Consider the following 21,673-nt stretch of genomic DNA (forward strand, 5'->3'; position numbering starts at 1 on the left):
ATTAGAATCCTAAATTGAAATTCAAAAATTGGCGCGCGCGCCTCCGCCATTTTGTTTAGGGCGGTGCCCCCGCTCGCCCCGCCCCCCGCGCGCCACTCCCACGCGTCAGCCACTCGGACGCAGCCCAACTCATTTGTTATAGTGTACAGTCCACCAAACAGGTTGCTACCAAGTTACAAATATATTTTATATTTTGCTGTTTTAGGTAACATTTTTGCTTTAAATATTTTAGGAAAAACGATGGTACTTTAAATGATTTATTAGAAATTAAAAAATATTAAAATTATTGATATAAAATAGTTTTGATCATAATCTTTTACAGGAAGGCCAGTGTAAACATTTTACATTCAATAAAAAAATACATCTACATTTTGACTCTACACTAAATAACTATACAAATAATCGATACCATTTGATTGACAAATAATTTATTATTTTGGCATCTATTTGTCTGAATTTATTGATATCGTAATAATATTTTTCTCCAAACATATTTTTGATTTACTTATATTGACCGCATTATCTCTTCAATACAATTGTTATAATATAGAAAGCATAAAAATATTGTTACTATAAATATCATCTTACAATTAATATCGAAAATCACCTACAAACGAAACTTAACACCGCTGGGATACCCGTCAAACGCTGCATTCAAAGATGACACCAACCGCGCTACAACCGTCCCATTCCCATATATGGTAAGTTCCATCTATCTGTCCTTTTTAATTAGGACTTTTTCTCACTTCAACTTGAAACACAACGGTCTTTTGGGAGCTGTTACGTCACTTAGGGGAAACACTTATCAAGTATACGTAGGTATAAGTAAGTATAAGTATTGTATAGAAATCGTTGAATTTTTTAACTCAAGCACAAATGGAATAGGTATAGCTTTAAAGGATAGTTGAATAGATTTAGGTATTTGTTTAGTTTGTATGAATTAGGTGAAATTAAGAGTACTAGCTTTTGTGTTGGTAAGGCTTTTAAGGTAATTGATTGTGGATAAAAAATGTAACTTAGAACTATTTTGGTAGTAAAAATTGTATCTGTCTTGAATAATTATTGAGTAAGTATATAAGTTAGTAAATTTTTGCATCATTCCTTGATGGTACTTTTCAATATGATATGACTCTACCTTTAAGTCATCGTACAATTTTAATACGTAATATAAAAAATATGTTACAGAACTGGGTACAATTCTAGATGTGATACCTAAAACAAGCGTTGCTTGGAAAATGTATGCTAAAAACTACTTGAAGTAAGTAAGTATATGATTTTGAATAAACACGCGTATTTCTTGTTCTTCAATAAGATCAATCCAAAATTAACTATCTAGTAAAAGCTACGACAAATATCTCTCCCTAAATATAGAATGAAACCACATTTAAAATTTTAAAACGGTAACATCAGCATTTGCAATCAAAAAATAAAATATTTTTACCTCTAGCCTTTTAAAAGCTATGTTATTGCCATAAGTTAAATTTCTTTAAAAGAGACAATCATAAAAGTTAGTAAGTAGCTACCCACTTAAAACTTTTATATTAATAAAACGAGAAAATTAAAGTTGCATCAATGATGCAATTTATATCTAGCTTTTTACATCATTATACATAATTGTATCACGTTGCTCAGCATCTCATAGCAGTCTCAGCATCACTATGATCACTTAATTACACGGCTCAATAAATAAGTCAACGGCGCTATAAACGCTCACACATCTTGGTCTACCTGTGTTTGGTCCATTTAAAAATAGGCTAGCCGTGTCTTGATTTAAATTATCTTGTTTAGATGAAGAGTAAAACTATATTATCTAGCTTTATGAATTAGAGCTTTCGGTTTGGTGAAATGGCAAAAAAGGCAATAAAAATGTATTTTTTATTGTGTAAAATGCTTTCGGAAATATCATTTAACTAAGTAAAGTCTAAGGTTTGTATTAATATACCATTATCAATTTGAGAGTACGGTTTTAAGAACATATTGATGTACCCATATCAAAAGGGTATTAATACCTTGCTTTGAAGTTGTTACAAGTTTATTAATACGGACGTAAAACTGCGTAAGCGCATTGTGAAGATGATTCAGCGTAATGTATTGCTTTACATAAGTAAGGTGTAAAAAAAGATTTACAGTTCACGAAATAAAACATTAACTAGGTAACTAAAAAAATCTATTAAATTGCCATCTTTAAAGAAAGAATTAGTATTTTCCTACATGCTTGTATGTTGATTTGCTTACGCAAAACGGAATCATTTTTATTTTGTATACTGACTAAAACAATTTAAAAATACTAGTTTTCCAACTGTCAAAATTTCAAACGTGTCAGTTTTCAATCCACAAAATGACGTCTTGGCAATCAAACAATGAACACTCAAAGCTATTTTACCGATTAGTAATTGTATTATTTTTATCTGACTCCAATTTGTAGGTATTTATATTGGATCGTTAATGTCACTTCCGATGTGCCTGTCGATTTGTCTGTCAGTGTGCCAAGTTTCGTGTTTTATCACCTCCTTGATATTTTACAATGTGTGTTACATAGTAAGAAGTGTAGGTACAGAACAAAAGGATATCACTACGCGTGTGGCACGATAGAAAAGTTATCTTACTATAGTAGAATAGGTAGTATAATAATTAATTAGTATTGCATTACATATTCCTACTTCTTTTGTATAAGGTTTCTTGTATTTTTAAGGCTCTTAGTACAAATTTTAAGATACATCTTATTGATACATTTTATGGTACATTTATGAGTCACATAAAGCGATTCTGTGTTTTTAATTTTATATATTTTGTATACTCAGTCATCAAACAAAAAAGAAAACGGAAGGTTTATTCCTTCATCTGAAAGCACACTTACATACTTAAATTTACTATTCAAAACTGTTTAAAATTCGTGCTCATTGGTTAAGTATTTTAGGCTTTTATACTCAAAGAATTGTTTCATATTCGTACATGTAGTAAGGAAAAAGTTTGATCCAAAATTCAGGTAGTCCTTCGGCCGTCGGTATTCCCGAAATGGAAGCCGTCCGACGGAACTTGTGTCCTATTTTGGGACCAACATGTTGTGTTAAAAATTTGGTCTCGAAATGGGATTAAAAATAGCCTTTATATTCTATTCTGAAAAGGCAAATGATGCGAATATAGGAAGGAACTTTGTCATAAACCTTTTAGTTGGAGAACTATAAATTATTTATGTATTTCATTCTTTATTTAATGCACACTACTTATACCCCACATACTAGCCACAGTACTTAACATGACTCTATATGGTTATAGGTACTTCATACATAGATCTCAGGTGTGTAGAGACTGTATCTAACACGCAGAGCAATACTGGTCTTGCATAAAGCGAAATACATAAGTGATTTATAGATTTTAAGAGAAAAACAATACCAGCTAATATTTGCGTTAAGGAAAGAACTCATAGACATTAAAATTCTGTACTATTAATAGACAAAGTCATATGTGGTAAAAAATATGTATTTTGTAATAAAATTGCTTCTGTCTAAATCATCAATCTTTCAAGATATTCTTTATTAATTGAGCAATTCGTAAACGACGTAAATAAACGTCGTTTTTACATAATATAAACTAAATAATGAAAATGCAAACTGCAATTGCTCATACCCAGCTGATTCAAAACAAGTTTCGGCGCTAACACAAAAACAGACAAAGAAACTAAACGCTATAATCGCTCCATATGTCATTCGCAGTGCCGTTTTACAAACACAAATAATCTTTAAATGTAATGTGATGTTATTTAACGGTATTCGTTCAATGATTGATGATTGCACCCCGAAACACGACACAGTGTTTCACCGTGTAAGTTTTCTGCTACAGTTTGTAAGACAATTGTTGTGATGGTTCGTAGTTGGAAAACAATGGTTGCCGGTTGTGCCTGCTTTGTCGGTCCAAGGTTGGTTCACATCATTTGCATAGGCATCTTGATGCAAAGTGTGTAGTCACGATCTCTTAATGCTAATTTTTATGTTGCTTAAAATATTGCACTTTCTAATTCTTGATGTTTTAGGATAATCCTTGTATGTTTGTGCGTATATGATTTATATGATGACCTTATTTTTTTGCATTTTTATAAGCTAACCATTTAATTAAAGAAAATATTAATGTAATTATTTTATTAGCTTATCAATAATACTTACCTACGCCTACTAAGGAAGATATTCGAGTGGTTTAATAAATCACACCATTTTGTTTGGGCAAGTTACTTCAGAACGATTCTATCATTAAAATTACAATCGATTATGTTCTATTTAAATAAGACTACTTACAATTATAGTAAACTTGAAAAACCGCTACCACGGGATACCTTTAAAACTGATACTTTAACAATAAGTAGTCGTATAAAAAGCTACCAACGTGGTAGAGTTGTTACCAATAGTGTCGATAATATTACATTATCAAACATAGGGACATTAACTTAACCGATATCCATTTCCAATTTTTAAGTAATGTCATCACCATATACCTACTTTTTTTTAAATAAAAATGTTGCAAAACACAATTTATATAAAACCACCTGACACGAAAGATGAATGTTACATCACGATATAAAGCAATTCTAGAGTCCGTCGTACAATTTAATATCCGGTTCTGATCCTCTCACAGTCTAGTCCACTCGACCTACGCCATAATCTGTGCACACTACTTGATAATACATAGTTATATTGTTATGATTGTCTGTGTTTTATTGGACTATATTTTGCTAAGTATCTTACGTAAAGATGCTTGTTTTCCGCTGGTAATCAGGCGGGAAGCCAATATTCACTCTATTTCAAATTTTCTCTTGTACCCCCCCATACTACCCCATAAAGTTATTATATTTTACACTTTGATGTGATTCCTATTTTCAGTGTTTTTACAGGAACTGCAAACTTTTGATGAAAAACTGATGATGCTGTCGGGATTTAATTGTTTGTAGTTAAAGATTTGTCTATCCTAAGATATACTTATCTATGCATAAATACTTGTACAACAAAGACCGATTTACTTGTATTTTTCATAGAACTTCGATTGTAGTTCTGATCGATTTCATCAGACAAATTAATCAGACTAAGAAATGAAATATATTTTATGTTCTAAAAGCAAACTTGAAATGGAAAAACATAGTAATTAAATTGTTAATTCACGTAAAACCTAAAGTGTTCCTTAAAGACCAGTACGTAGACGTTTAGACTAGTACATATTTTTTTAGAAATTGTTAACCTTTTTTCGTAAAATCTTCCTATTTTCTTCCAATTTCTTTTCAAGTATAATCTCGTTAACAAAAATAAGGATAATATTGCTAGCCGGTGTTGCAGCCGCAGTAAGTTATGTGAGGCGCCGTGCTGCGACCAGCGTGTGGTATTCAATAAAGATAATCCGAGATACCCGAGGGCTCCGTAATCATAGCGTGATGCTCCTGGCCTAGAAGATATCTGGAAAATTTCAAAACTATTTTTGGGGGAGTTACTTGATTTACTTAATAGAGCTGATGGTATCCATGTAAGAGTGTGTTTTCCCTATATTGTTTTATAAAATTAACTGGATGTTTCGCGTTAATACCCGTATCCTACTATATATTAACTAGATAGTTTTACATACGTTACGTGTTTTAATTTCGGAACAGCATAGTAACAGATCATACAAAGTGAGGAAGAAAATGTTTTAAATTATTTCGATTCTATGATTCTATCGGACTTGTTTGTTTCTGCTGCAGAAAGGAGCTATTCAGATCTATAATATCTTGTTCCTAGTAACACAGTTTAGTTATTCATCCATTTAGCTTACTTTGCCAAATCAACACTTTGTTGGCAAGTATTTAACTTTGCTTTCTAGCCTTCATACTGCTTATTTCAGCTCCATTTAGTTCCCTTATACTTACTTCTGCGACAGTTTTCATACGTCTGTTCCGCATAACTCCGGTTCGCTCGTTCCACCGCTTGCTGTCATCATGTACAATAATACGATGTTCCGATTTCTCTAATATCACTGCGTGTCTACGCACAAACTCAGCGGGGCTCCCTAATATTTTTGTTGCCCCACTTTTTATTTATTTCCTTTGCCCACATTTTCAAAGTTCGAGCCCAAGAGTAAAAGAAACGAGAATATAAATAGTATAATCGAGTTGGAGACTTGCTAACCAAATTTTGGAAGGTTTTTGAAGATGAATTAATATCGTGTTTACAGATTTGTTATGTGTAACGCGGTTCAAAATTTGTTTTTGATAAAACGTTATATGTTTTACAGTAGTCATCATATTTGCAATGATGCTAAGCTACCTCACTACCAGTGTCTTCGATACATGATTTCATGTGTACAAGTTAAACAATGTCACATACATATTGGATATAGTCGTCGCCAAGGAATACGAGTTAAGCATTTGTAGCTAAAGTATTTTTTGTTAAGTACCTTACTGTATAGGTAAACATCAGCTTCTGAATACTTACATACAAATACTTCATACATCTATAAGAAGTGTAGTACAATGTACATAGTACATAGTTCGCATCATGTAAATAGATGTACATCACAAAGGCAATCGAAGTGTCTTGCGCGGGAACTAATCTCGTTGCACGATGACAATGGCCAAGTTTTTCGCCTGACGTTTCTCGTAGCTACGTAGGTATTAAAAGTTCTTGGGAAAGTAACTCAAGAATCAACAAGACATTCGTTTAGATGCGGAATCGACACAAACAATTTCAATATGAGATTCCATTTGATTTTAATTACTAAATGGCCTATATACTCTTATTTTATTTTCGTTTTACACCTATTTAAAACTGATTATGTTTTCAGTGTGTTATAGTATATAAAACTTTTGTTTAGCTTCGATTTTCACCTATTTTCATTTAAAAATCTAATACATACTTCTTAGCTGAAAATAAGTTTTATGTCGCAGATAACTGAAAAACCATATCAATTACGTTATACACACCAAAACAACTATACAAGGCCCAAAAAACCACTAATATATAACCCTTTGAGAAACAATTGAAAACATATCTGATAAAATAGTAATCTTACACTGATACAGAATCAAAACGAACACCAAAAAAGCATCTACCCGAAACTGTCAAAACACTGCGCTCGCTGGCAAAGCAAACACATCAGACTTCCAGCCAAGAGGGGTTAGATATATGATTAATACTAACTTTCCATACACGTAAGATCCAAGTATACTTGAGTGCTAATGAAATTATCTGTTTCCACGAAGGGTGGTGATTAACTGCCTCTGTGAAATGGTGGGGAAACGAATCTGATTTTGCATATTACAAATTAATTTTCGGTTGGAATCGGTGTTGATGGTGTGGACTAATTTATTTATTTGTGAGGGTGGGGTGTTTGGTTTGCTAGTTAAAACATGCGATTAGATTTAGTTACTTTATATTTAACTTTGTTTTATTGAAAATATAATACTTAACTATTGGCAGAGTGTTTTATATTTGAAACAGATATTTATTTTGCTGTAGTTTTTAAACAAACACATGCTACATAGATCCAATCTCACTATTGCTACTTATGAATACCGAAGTCAGAATAAAATAAATATAGCCTTTAACTAACAAAAACAGTTGAGCGTATTTTTAGTTTCTAAAATAAATTTTCGGTATGAATCTATTGCCTAAATTATCTTCGGATAATTATTATGGAACAATATTTTTCTGTGTGATTTAATAAGTTTAAACTAACATGTTTTCTTTTCTTTTTACAGGTTTTATCGTCCTGGCAATGCAGTAGTATAGCGTAACCTGGGTAAAAAAAAACACATTTAGGAACAGTTCATAAGCGCTTCTATTCTCAGTTTTCCAATAACCGCGTAGGTTGAATCGGATTGTCGTCACAATAACCGTTATCTTGCGTTGTTCTCTCACATTATGTAGATGTATTCACTCGATACTATACACCAGTATAACAAGAACTCTATACATACAGAATTTAATACACACCTCATACAAAGTGAAAGGTCTTGGTATTTTGGTGGTTTGAGGTGAGTGGCGGTATTGTCGTCCTCCATTGATTAATGTCATAGTTTATCCATGATATGACAACAATGGTGTCTTGCCCGAATACCTTAATGCGTTCTGCCTATAGGTTTTATTTACCCTTCCCTTATACATTCATAGGGTGTTCTTTATAATATTTTGATGTAAATAATATTGATGTCTTCTTTTGCAGATTATTTGCGGGGCCTGTGAAGAATAAGAAAATTAATTGCGTTAGCAATATAATGGTTTATTATATCTTTTATATTATTATGTATTATTATAATAATATGTGAGTAATTCTTGAGAATTGAATAGTTATGTCAATTAATTTGTATGACAATAGTTGATTGCAGTTATGGCCTGTTATGAATAGCAATAATATTAATTCAATTTTCTCGTGAAGTATTCTTTAGCCCAGTTCCCATACTCTGACAGATTGTTTTGACAGTCAACGCAAATTATATTAGACTAAAGAAATCAAGCATTTCTCCGCAACAGAGCTATTTTTCATCTTTGTCTATAACAAAAGTCATGTTATCTCAGAAAGTTGACATCAGGTATCAAAAATTCTTCGGAAGTGTAGAGAGGAGCACTAAGAGAGAATATTTGAAAATTCCACCCTGAAGGAGGTGAAATTTCACGCGAGCAAAGCTGCAGGCGAAAAGCTAGTATATTATAATTAATAAATTACTTGATTTAGAATATTAAATTCTACATCCTATATCCACAGGTGTAGCAGTAAGCATTTGACGGATGGCATCGCATCGTACCATTATATGCAAATGTTCACTCACATGTACAGTGGGTCGCGGTATCAGTGATCATCGGCCACTGGTATTGATGATGGATACACGTGGGAAATATCCGTCATTCGTATGTAACAGATAAATCTTTGAAGGTTATAATTTGGGAATTCATCAATTTTGTTGTATGACTTTCACTTTTTGTTAAACTGGTTTCTTATCTTTTGAGTATGAGTGTTTGCATAAAATTGGAGTCGTGAGAACCTCCTTGTACAAAAAAATCTACATGTAGAAATAGACAAAAAAGCTTCAGCAACGAAATATCGAGTCAACAATAACAAAAGACAGAAAGTCTATGTGTAGTTATCTTCTATTTAAAAGACAATATTGTGCAAAAGAAAATTCCAGAATTAGTTATTTTAGCAGTTCTAGAAATTGATTTCATATTCGTATCTAATTTCTTTTTTCCTTGTGCTTATGCTTAAGACAATATTTAATACTGAATGTTTACTGTTTAAATATGCAAGAATTCAATTTCATTTTCTGTTCCAGATCTGGGACATTAAGCGAAGATTGCAGCTTACCAAAAACACTAATTTAATATTATACCTTTCATAGCTCCCGTCCTACATTTACCTCATACTACAGACAGATTCTCTATACTGTCTCATAGTCAAGAATTCACACGACATTATCCCACAATAACTAAAATAGCCGCCAGCAGGTATGTGTCATCGTTGACGTATACACTTCAGCGCCTTATGACAGTTCACACGTGGTAGCCATGTTCAGTGCAGGCGCAATGTTGATACACACCGTTTGTTTATAGGTAAATATGTAGGAAGGAAGTTACGGAGTTTGACTGTACAATATTTGAGTATAGTCTTATTCAGCTATAGGTAAGTTTTTTAGGGTAAGATAATTTTGTTTGAAAATATTATTATAATGTTTTGTCAGGTGCAACGTCTTAGCTGATTAAGAGTCTGGAAAATGAAAACTGGATGTTCGATGAAAGTGTCAGAGGCGCCATGAAATCGAAAACAAAATATGTCTGAATAGAAAAATATCTGGTTTTATTTATCTGAACTTAAACCTGGTTAAGTTTGCTTACCGTCTATTGTGCTGAACTGCGGTATATGAAGACCTGAGCTTTTAACTCGTGTACGGCTTTGGAGATCATTTTGTTTCTTCTTCTACTGTTGTCAAATTTTTAGAGAACCTGTAAAAATCAGATTTAATTTTAGATAGTATGACTGCTTTAGAATAACTTACAGGTTATTATTTGGTTTAGGTAGGTATATCTACAGATTGGAAAACTGATAATTACTAATACTATTAGCTGATCAAACATTAATATTAGTTATCGATTCATTGATTTATATAAATTTGATTTATTAAGAACCGCTTAAGAAATACTATTAAATATTCATAAAACAAACCTCAGCCTAATATTTCCGTTGAAAAACGAAAGTGTAAAAGTAATCTATCTACTTAATTGAGTTGTCTAAAAACCTTTTACTATCAAGGAAATGGTGAAACTAATGATTACGAGATAATGCGTAAGAAATGGACGAAGGAAGGAACGCTTTCCTACGTCCATTCTGAAAAAGCGAAAAAAGGATCCTTGATGGAGAGACGAAAAAAAAGACCGAATTTCGTCTCAGGAGAGTAAGACTGCGAGAACCTGAGCAGCGATCTAACAACGAAAAAGGTAACAAGAAAAACAATAATTCAACTGAAATTAGAACTAAGGATTAAACGATTAAAGATTGTTTTTGTTTGATTGACAAAGCGTTTTAGAAAGATACTTGGCAACAAATAAAAACGAGATATCCGTGACTAGTGAGAGAGGAACGGAAGTACAAAAGAAGCGAGACAAAAATATGGCATTTTGATTAATACGGAGCCATTGCTCAGAGCGGGCTGTGTACCATTGCTAAGTAATGACCACTCCATAAAGACATGGTTAAGGTTAAAAGAAAATTACTTTATCAACGCCTTGTTTTAAATAAATATCCTGTTTCAGGAAATATTATTGTTGTTTCCAATACAAGAAATTGAGATGTTAGTGAGATGTTAAGATTCGGCCGCCTTATTGATAGCTACACAAATGATGTATAGGTATCGTTTATTTTGTTAGGAACTTTTGTTTCGAACGTTTTATTTGAAACATGGCGGGTTAATTTTATTACTGCTATTAATTACGCGATTGTGAATAGATAACGGTAATTAAAATGTGTTTATTGTTTGTAATAAATTATATTATTGGGTGTTTTTTTATTAGCTAATGGGTGTCGCGTTTCATGTTTGTTATTTAATTAATGGATAGTACGCAAAGAGTTTTAACACATGTTTCTAAATGAGGTATTATTATGAGTCAATGGCAAATAGTTTTTTTTTGGTTCTTAAAAAATTGGATGTGAAAAATAAGTAGTAAAGGAGGTTGACCGTTAATTCAAATTTGTATGTACAATTAAGAATACTTATTTTTTGTACTGGCCTCTGATTAATCTCGGTTACCCCTAGGATATTAACGGTGGTTGTCATTGACCTCAAGAAAACAAATAATAAGCCTAAAACAACAGTAATTATTCATCATTATTTACTTGACTTCTTTATTTGCCTTCTATAAAAATTCAATCATTACGATGGTTGTTTTAGAAAACAAATCCATTGGGTGAGTAAATTGGTTTTAGGTGGGTTTAGTTATCTTTATCCCCTGCGTAGCTAATTGAAAAGCTTCAAAATTGTCGAAAAGATAAGATATTTATTTTATCTGGTCTTCTATATACTATTCGATCATTACGATGGTTCTCTTAGAAGACAAATCTATTGGGTAAGTAAATCAGTTCTAGGAGGCTTTGCTTATCTTTGCGTCTTGTGTAGCTAATTTTAAATCTCTATAATAATCGAAAACATTAAATATTTATTTTACCTGTTGCGTAGGTTTCTGAATAGGTCGAAATTCTGACAGGTAGATTCCTTGAGATGATTCAGAAAATATGTGAATACGTGACAGCACGATTGATGATCGCTGTCATTTAAATTTGATGTCCATAACAATAGGTATATTTACTTTATCAAGACTTTGTAAATGGTACTTCTTAGACGATATTTCTGTCGTATTTTTCAAATACCTATAATGTTTTGTGATGTTTCGTTGCAAACAAAGCAGAAATAAAACTTTGATTTTACTTTGTAATTGAAACCAATACACATTTTCATAACATCTATATACGAGACGTATTAATTAAATCCCTTCCCACCGAAAAAAAGCAAACAAAAACACCAGGATATTAAAACGCAATAAAAAAGCACTTAATATACTAAGATGGGAAAGAAAAAAATATTCTCAATGTAAATCGTGCGCCTATGACATTCTCATTGGTTAAAAAGGGTTAAGACAGCTGTCAAAGAGTACCTCCACCAAAGGAATGAAAAATTACTCGAGATAATCTGTGACAGATCCGTCTTACTAAAAAAGTCGGCATGTGACGCAGACAAATATTATTCAGCCTATCCAACCTTGAATTTTGTTCCTGTTTTAATTACCTGGACTCTCACAATGTGTGCCTTTGCTTTTTGTTTTTGTTCGATTTTGATTTGATAATTTTTAGGGTTATTTTTTTTCGATACAAATTATTTTTTTACTTTCTTGAAATTTTGGGAGAGTTTGTCATTTTAAGAAGTTGAATTGCAGAAATTGGGGTTATATTTTGAGGGAGTGCTTAAGGGGACTTTAGTATAAAAATATAGTTATTGTAGTATCAAAGCTTAACTCCTTTTAAGAGAGTCATGGATTAAAGATGGATCAAAGAAAAGAGGTGTGAGAATGATAAACTGATCAACCAAACCAAAATAATATTGAAAATTATGATAAATTCATTTTGTTATAAGATTTTTTATTGTAGTTTCCACAAAAAGTCAAGCTGCCCTTAAAAAATGATTTTCCTCAGCAAAAACTCTGAAATCCAGTAAAACGGCAAAGGGTTGAGTTGAGATAATCAATTATGTATGTCTAGGTGAGGCCACCGAAGCAGTTAGGCACAATGGCGACGCCATTACCAACTAATTCCTTGTCATTTGCCTGCGGCCGCTCCACGACGACGGTCAACCGATTGTGTACTCTCCATGTACTGAAGCTTTGATTGCTTGTTTGTATGTATGTTTGTATGTGAAGGTTTGGTTATGTAAGTCTATGTATGTTAATTGATTTACATTGTTGTGTTATTGCTACTGGCGTCTTAGAGGTAGAAAGATAAATGGGCACGCATTCCTGACTATGTTTGTAATGAATAGAACATAAAACTATGCAAGAAAATAGAGAAACAAGGACGAGAAAGCAGAAGAGAGAGAGGGAAAAAAAGAACAGAAATGACGCCAAGAAGGGATGTTCGAAGAAGTAACACCGAAAAAAGCTACATAACTGTGTTTTTCAATTATTTTTCCTATGGAAATAACAAGGCTCTTTGTCTACTAATTTGTGCTTTAAATAATATTTGGTCCTATGTATTATTGGCATATCAAGGGTTATATAAATACATTTTTGCATAAAGAATTTCTAACGAAAGTTTTATATAATATACATAAATAAATAAATAAATAATATTATCAATCAATCATAGAGTATTAACCTTAAAAGGTTTTTTTTAAATCCTGACATAGATATCATGAAAAAAAGCTTTAGTTTTTCTCACGTATATTTATGATAATTAATTAGTAATGGCAAATTTAATAAATTAGGATATATTAACACATAATATAGATATCATTAAGTTAAATGGCTACCATAAATATTAATTATAATGTATGCAAATGTAGGTGTAAGTAATGTTATATTAATTTTGGGAGCTGCTCAATTTGTTTTGATATTGTTATGATTCAATCTTTGACTTGTAAGGAAATATATTAATGCGATATAACCGCTGTTGGTTAAAGACCTTTTCCGAATGTTTTGTACTTATTAAGTATATTGTAGTTTGAAAAAATATAAATGTAATAAAATGAATACAGTAAATTTTGCATCGTTCTTGTTTTTAAAACGTATCTATTTTTTGTTGTGATTCATGTCAAACAAATGCAGGTTAAAAGGTTTGCTTGTTGGAAAGTTTTTCTTAGAAATTAACACCAATGCTTTAGCAATCTGAGTGATGTTTCAACTACATATGTACATAAATGGCAGTTGAACTTGCCTTCATTCGAAAATATTAGTAGCATTAGTAATGCCAAAGTTTATTTACTACGTTTTCAAGCTTTTTCCGCTGAACTAATTTTGATGAAATTATAAGGCTACTTTACTAAAGGCTTTTGTAAAAATCTACCCCTATACGCTTAAAATAAGGGAAAAGATGCACATACAATTTCAGCTACTTTCTTATATATTTTTTTCATTCCATTTCTTCAAAGAAAAAAAGCTATACTGCAGTACGAATCACATCGCTATTCCAGCAATTCTACTGAATGGCAGTCGACCACAAACCTTGACCCTGCTTTACTTCGGAATGCGTGGTCGTAGTACGTAAATGGTCGGGATTATCCAATAATGGTGCGACCATTCCGTCTGAGAGTCCAGCGAGCCACCGTGCACAATCGATTGTCTTGCTCCCGTAACACTACTATGTAAATCATTCGTGATGCAAGAATTAAGTTATTTTATACTATATCGTATGCATTTAATATTTCACAGTGACGTCATAATGTTAGTATCGTGTGTCGTTGTTTTATCATAACTTAGAATAAGTTAGTTTAAGTATATGCTGATTTAGTCGTAATACTGTTTGTTACAGATTGTTTACGTGTTGTGTAATGTTATATAACTTTAATGTCGTAAAAAATCAAGAGTAATAATGGCACGAAACAATTTAAATGAAGATGTGAATGCATTACCTATTTAGTGACAGTTATTTATTATATTAAGCCTACATATAGTTGTTAGTCCATTAATCATTGAACAATGTAAAAAAATAAATTCAATTTAAATCTCATTCTTCCTTAACAATATTTTATTCAAAAATAAATCGTACAAAATATTAATATTGTTGAGCTCTTCTCATACTTTGTCACGTTCATTCCTCTCCGATCCATCAAACTCATTGGAATTTGCGTAAGAAAAACAAAAGAACAAAGCAAAGAAATGGCACATCCACGGAGGCGTCTCGCCTTCATCAATCACGTACAATATTTGCTATTGGCCGTAATCTGTGTGCCCAAACTCTCACTCGAGGGACACACACACTATGGGACAAAAATCGACTCTCACGGAAATTATATTGATATTCAATACACAATAAATGGGCGCTGTCAAAAACTTGCTGTTCGCTCCTACGGTCATCCCTAAGCTATCTGTGTCATTTGCTATTGGAAACGCAGCGTCTATCCGTCTCTTTCCCTCTCTATGCACTCGATAAGTTGGAGCGAGATAACCGTGTATAGTGGGTTTAGCTCGCCTTTGTCACGAGGACTGAACTAATTTTTCATCATAGGGCCCGCGACAGTTACAAATGCGGCCCGAACTGTCTCCTTCTTTAATAATACTTTTTATATTTTTTTCAAGGGTAGTTCGCCCTCCGTCGAATGAAGATTTTCATCTGGACGCTGGAGGGAAAAAATTGGAAGAAGCTTATAATGCAATTTATTTGTTTAAACTCTTTAATGCCGCTTTAATTAGAAAAAAGCAGAGCCAATTTTTCGGATCTTTGGATTTGACAAAACTGTTCCTGTGACGTATCAGACGTGCCTGGAATTGAGCTACTTTTAAATACTTGCATTTGTTTATAGAGTTAATATTTATTAACATTAAAGACAGTAGATAACTATATACAAGCGTGAAAAGCCTATCGCAGTCAATGTATTGTTATTTATTTTGTACAGGTTTTCTTTCTGAACGTGATTTATTGCAGTTTTATTATTAAATCAATAAGTTTATTCTTCATAAAATCTTTAGTTATTTGCTCTAAGAATGATTTACGATCTTTTGGATTTTATATCTCAATCGAGTGAATAAACAAAATGTAGAGCCTTACATTTTATAAGGTGACTAAAACGAAAACATGTTACACATTTAGCCGGCGATATTATTAAAAAAACAGATGTGTTATTACAAAATCTATCGAGGCACAGGCAACCATCTCGGGAGCCAAAACACCCTCTGCATTATAATTCGGCACCCCATCAGATCTGCGCGCGTCCGATCAATCTCTGTACGAATCTGTCATGTTCGGTTTATGAGAAAAATTGTTAGGATGCGCAAAGAAACCCTCCCCCTACCATGTTGGTTTATATAGGGTATTGGTATGTTAAATAAATAATATCGATATTCAATAATTTAGTATATGAAAATATTGGTTATTGAGACTGGAATTTCGAAGGGTTGAATGCTTTCAATGATTAATAAAACTAGTGAAGCTACATTTATTTGAACCATTTTTCTGCAAACTCAAATTAAATTTGTTAATATTTTTGTAAGTTTCGTATTTCACTAAATAAATACTTTTTGTAAAACATCTATTTTAATGTTCTTTTACTATCCATTTACCTGTAACCTTACTCTGAAAAACAGAACGCAAAAACATTTGAAGAAAATTCTTGGTTGGAAATCATTTGTCTAAGCATTGGAGGGGTCAATGCGACGCGGCCGTTCCCACGCCGAACTTACGGACAAATACCAAGATATATTTAAACCTCTACAACACTTAATAATCCTGAAAAGCTCTTTAAGTTGTAGGTGGTAAGGTTGAGAATTGTTGAATTGGAGTTTCTCAAGTGTAAAGTTAATGTTGTCGTGATGTAGGTATTTCGAGAGAGTTTCCGCTAATCGTCTAGAAAAAATATTTGCCGATTCAGCTTCGGTTCTTTTTCCACTGATAAATGTGCTCAGAATATGTATCTGGCAATTTGTGTAGTTCGGATCCTTTTGTTTCATTAAGTGCTTTAGCGGTGGAGGTTTTTTTTTGTTCTCCCTGGGAAATCTGGCACATGTCGACGTAGTGGGATAGTGGTACATTTATCTACTGTATTGTATGTAGTAATTCTATATGCTGAAAGAGAATGAAAACTTAACTGAGTTTATATCCAATTCTATAATATTGATGAATTAATTTTTATTTAAAAAGTTTTCTAAAGCTGCATTTATCTGAGTTCTTTTTAAATTGTTACATTACAATTTTTGATTTTTCGTTACAATTTTTATGACGAGCTATCATATTTACATAGAAATAGCGCCCGCTTAACTGTACTACACAAATTAAATAAATACAAAAAACAAACAAATGAAGAATGTATGTCCTTAAAAAAGCGAGTCAAGAAAGCTTAAAACTATGACCTCAAAGACAAAATAATCCTTTAATATCATAAAACAAAAATCTAAAAGTATGTATATGAAAAACCCACAAACACCACACATTAGGCCAGCGGGCACACTGGGAGCGGATAGATATTGAAATTCAAATGGCCGCCCGTGATTTAGTATTCATTTGACGTGATGGAGGCTTTACTTCGGTTTAGGTTTCGCCAGGCGTCGTCTTCTCGTACATCATAGCGCGCTACGCTTCAGATGATACAGCCGGTGGCACACCGAGAGCAAAAGTTTTATTTCAGTTATTTTTTCAGAAGTTTTGAAAAAGAAGGATGTTGTGTTAAATTGTCTTTGCTTTGTAACCGTTGTATTGATAGTAATAATTTGGTTAATTGTATCGACATCCTCAGCCAGTCGTTTTGAATTGTTATTTAAATAAAGGTTTCAAGCGGTGAAAATATTGATTGGGATGAGTAAAATAATCTCCTTACAGAAAAACCAAAATGTTAAATACTTTGAATAATCCTAACAGACCGACATCTTTATTTCTTAACGACATAATCTTTACATAACCGATCATAAATAATATCAATAAAATATATATTTAATTATCTTCATTTAATAATAAATCTAGCTTAAATATATAATCGGATTTATTGTCTACAACCGAAAACTTGGCCGCGTGAATAAAAAGGAGGATTAAAGTATTTTATCTGTTAGCACAGCCATGTTAGTCACACAGTTGCTCTTTCATATATCCATCCACCTATCCATACAATTTAGCCATCCATTTTACATAAAATTTCGCGTATCTTATACAATATACAGTCTAGTGTATCCCCAGCATCGTCCGGTTGACGGCGGCGTAATCCCAAAAGATTTCCACTTGGAGCGAGCATCAAGTCGCGTCGCCCCACCGCTACACATTCTAAATAATAAACAGCTCTACCTACACGACTCTATATGTACACGCTATATACAGACACCGAGCTATTGATGGAAAAATCAATTGCTTTTGTATTTTAGATTTTGTAGAGATTGACTCTAGAATGCAGAGGCATTAAATATAGAGAGTATATTATGCTTTGTTAGTCAATTGTGTACCTATGATTGAAGAGAATTATTTTTGTTAAATTCGCTGTCATATTTAAGTTTACTTAAGCAACGCAATAAACATAGATTAGTAAACATTTTAGTGTAGATTTGATGTAAAGCTTCAAATTGTAATAATTATTGAAGTTTACAGTGTAACGATTTACAAATATAATAGGATAATTTTTACAATATAGGTACATTATTAGTAGGTAGGTATTAGTATACAGGTTGTAGTTTACAAGGCCTTTAATAATACTGTATATATTTCTAACCAAACGTATTAAAATTCTAATCCTTCCAATCACCAATTTTTTGTATAATTTTAATGGTATTTACGTTTGATATTTTTAGTCCTTTCATTTTAATGAAAATTACCTACCGTGTAGCAAACACATTCATATCGCAAGCGCGTCTGCGTCACAACTGAAAAAATATTAATAACACCACTTATCTGCTTTTACCGAAATTGTACGCACTCCGTGTACCAATGTATCACACATATTTATACGAAGTTGTGTACATTAGAATATAGTTAATTTTATAATAATATATAAAATATCAACTACTGGAAGACGGCTGGTCTACTTCTTCTTATTATTCTGCGGAATTTACAGGTCATCCAGAATTGCCGAAAGCGAGTATTGTACCATCAGAAAGTTTCAGGAAGTTAACTTGGATTCTATAAATAATAATCAATAAAAATACGAAGAAGAGGCTCACAAAAATGGTGATGTGAGTGAGAAAACTCCGACTAAAACTAAGCAAATAATTGTTGAAGGTTTCCGTAGAAATTTTACAAGTTTTTCTTGCTATCTACTATAATCATTCAAAAAAGCCCATCCTGTCGTCTCCCTCTTAACTGCAAATGTATATAAATGTATAGATAAATATCAAAGAGTAAGTATAATATAATAAGTAAGACATTATGTGGTTTAACCTCAAGGCACGCTCGTCGGCCGAATTGACCCCGAGGTAATGCTATAATGATGTTACCAGTAAATTGTTGAGCTAAACAAGTAATTTCTAAGTACAGGCCTATCCGTTGATAGATCAGAGGCTGTACACTTCCGGGCCTTTGAATAATATAGCCTGTTTAATTTATTTCATAAATCATAAATCATAAATCATTTATTGTTTGCTGAAACACTGTTACAAAGATGTTACATAATATAGGTATACAGTTCCAAGTGTTCGTACCATGTGGCATGCAAAATAAAATAAGATTATAAAAAATTTATAAATAAAAATAAAAATTGCACGACTTATTTATAATAATTTTGATTATAGAATTAATGAGAATGAATTAAATTATATACCAGATAACATAATAAGAATTAATGAAATATTATAACAAACAACATAATATGGAATTGATGAGATATTATTTAACAACATTGATAACATTGACAATATTGATAGAAGCTAACTTGGGATTAAATGATCAATTTATTTAAATATACATTAATTATCTAATTTGTCATTCAGATATTCAGATAAGTGGTAATAACATTTTTCTACTAAAAATTGTTTTAATTTTATTTTAAATTGCGTAACATTCAATGTCTTTATATATTTGGGTACTTTATTGTAGATTATGGGAGCCATGTGAAATATACTTTTTTGCATTAGAGCAGTATTTGTTTTGCGCATACATAAACGGTATGTGTCGCGTTGCAGTCTATTAGATGCTTTTGAAGCTAAAGTAAATAAATTTAGGTTTTGCCTGACAAACACTGCAGCTTCATATATATAAAGGCATGGTAAAGGTAAGATTTTATATTTTATAAAAAATGGCTTGCATGATTCTATTGTTTGTAGCCCAAACACAGCTCTGATGCACCTCTTTTGTGCCTTAAAAACAAAGTCTCTGTCTGTGGAATTTCCCCAGAAGATCACACCATACCTAAGGACTGAAGACACGAGACCATGGTATGCAGTTAAGGCCGTGTCCACGCTTGAAATTTGAGCTAATTGATGGAGTGCATACACTGATCTACTTATTCTTTTGCATAAGTGTTCTACATGTGTTTTCCAATTTAGCTTGTCATCAGTTGTTAGGCCCAGAAATTTTGTGGACTGTACAACCCTTACTGGTTCTCCCTTGTAGAGAACGTTAGGCGTAGATGCGTTTACACGTTGACTAAAATGTATTATATTTGTTTTGCCAATGTTAGCTTTTAAATTATTTGCATCTAGCCATTTAATGATGTCACTTAGGGTGTTATTAATGTCATCCTCATAAGTTTGTTTATTAGTACATTTAATAACCGCAGTACTATCGTCTGCAAAGAGTGATAAGGGATTAGGCGTTGCTTTTGGAAGATCATTTATATAAATGATGAATAACAAAGGGGCTAAGACACTTCCTTGAGGTACACCATAACATATTCACCATAACATATAACCATTTCTAGTAAAATGTTTAAAACTGGTCTATGAATAAAAGGGTAGAAGACTGGGGATATTAGGAAGAAAGCTAGTTACTGACCAAGAAAAGTAATAGATCATAATATATTATATCAAAACAATTTTTACTTATTGAGATGTGACATATTTTTACGCACTTGTGGTTGCAATAAAATTCAGTTTTTTACGAACTAAATACACTTCTTGAGATGTGAAAGATCGATATAATGTAAAGAAGAGCGTTAATGTTTAGTTTGCTAACGAATTTTACGTGTAAAGAAGACATGATCCATCAACAGATTGTAAATAAGTTTGTATCTTTGGCTTGCAGTAGGTAAAGCAATCGAGTGACACAGTAAAAGATACCACTTAAAGTAAATACATGAATGCATAAAGTTAACCTTTTATACTAATAAAACAAGTGAAGAATTTTTCACAGTCGTGAATCGCCGTCAGGTATAAATGGTAGAGGAAGGACATAAAACTACACTTCTTTCGTTGACCTTAGGATATAAATGTTCTCTTCACATACTGCACTAAAACCGAATCGATAACACAACATACATTGCTGGTTTACAACAGAAATATTTTCAAAGATTTGTTTACACGAAGCAATGGATAACGAACTGAGATAAAAAATTGTGTGTTAGAAATGCTTCTGGGTGCAGAGCAATGTCCATTGATGCATTTGCTCAGGGCCACTGTGCATGCGATTGATGCAGCGCCGACGGTCGACGTATTACAATCGTTATGTACCTAATGTCAATGCGATCCTGTTCGACTACTGTTTGTCTGTGTCCACGTTTAAGGAGTTTTATTTTAGTGTTAGATCGAACAAAGCCTGGGAATAGGGGATTCAACGAATATGTGCAGGAAGAAAGATGGATTTAACGAAAGTAAATTGAGAGAAGCAACGTTGCATGTAGCTTTAAAACTCTACTATCTAAAGGAATGTAGGGGTGGCCATATTGAAAAGTAATTTTAATGGCAATAAAAGCACCAAAAGCTTTGTATAAAGGTTTTACTCAAGCTCATAGCATAGTGAGTATCGCGCAATTTTGAAACCCGGGTTTAATCATTTGCAACAAACATCTTTTGAATTACATACATTTTAACTCATGCGTAAGTGCAACGATTTTTACGCATAAATT

Source organism: Anticarsia gemmatalis, chromosome 11 (assembly GCF_050436995.1).
Source record: "Anticarsia gemmatalis isolate Benzon Research Colony breed Stoneville strain chromosome 11, ilAntGemm2 primary, whole genome shotgun sequence".
NCBI lineage: Eukaryota > Metazoa > Arthropoda > Insecta > Lepidoptera > Erebidae > Anticarsia > Anticarsia gemmatalis.